Genomic DNA, 341 nt, shown 5'->3' on the forward strand with positions numbered 1-341 from the left:
CTCTCGCTCAACCTCAACCCAGTGGGGTGCGGTCCTGGGAGGCGAGGATGGAGGGAGGGAGAGAGAGAGAGAGAGACATCCATGATGAGGGAGAATCCTGGATCGGCCGCCTCCTGCACACCTCCTACTGGGGATCGAGCCCGCAACCTGGGCCTGTGCCAGACCGGGAATCGAACCCGGGATCCTTGGGTCTGCAGGCCGACACTCTACCCACTGAGCCACACCGGCTAGAGGCAGGCGTCTTTATTTGAGCCCTTAAAGAGACTGTGTGCTCCCCAGATCAGCACTCCAGACACCCCCAGAGCTCCCACTTGCCGAGAGAGAGAGAGAGAGAGAGAGAG

The 341-nt window shown here is 61.0% G+C and overlaps 1 non-coding gene across 1 annotated transcript; it reads right to left on the reverse strand.

The window, feature by feature from the left end:
• Positions 1–156: 156 nt before the first annotated feature.
• On the reverse strand, positions 157–228 carry TRNAC-GCA. The gene has a single exon. It is a non-coding gene; the product is annotated as a tRNA-Cys (tRNA).
• Positions 229–341: the final 113 nt, after the last annotated feature.

This window comes from Myotis davidii, unplaced genomic scaffold (assembly GCF_000327345.1).
Source record: "Myotis davidii unplaced genomic scaffold, ASM32734v1 scaffold1650, whole genome shotgun sequence".
Classification (NCBI taxonomy): domain Eukaryota; kingdom Metazoa; phylum Chordata; class Mammalia; order Chiroptera; family Vespertilionidae; genus Myotis; species Myotis davidii.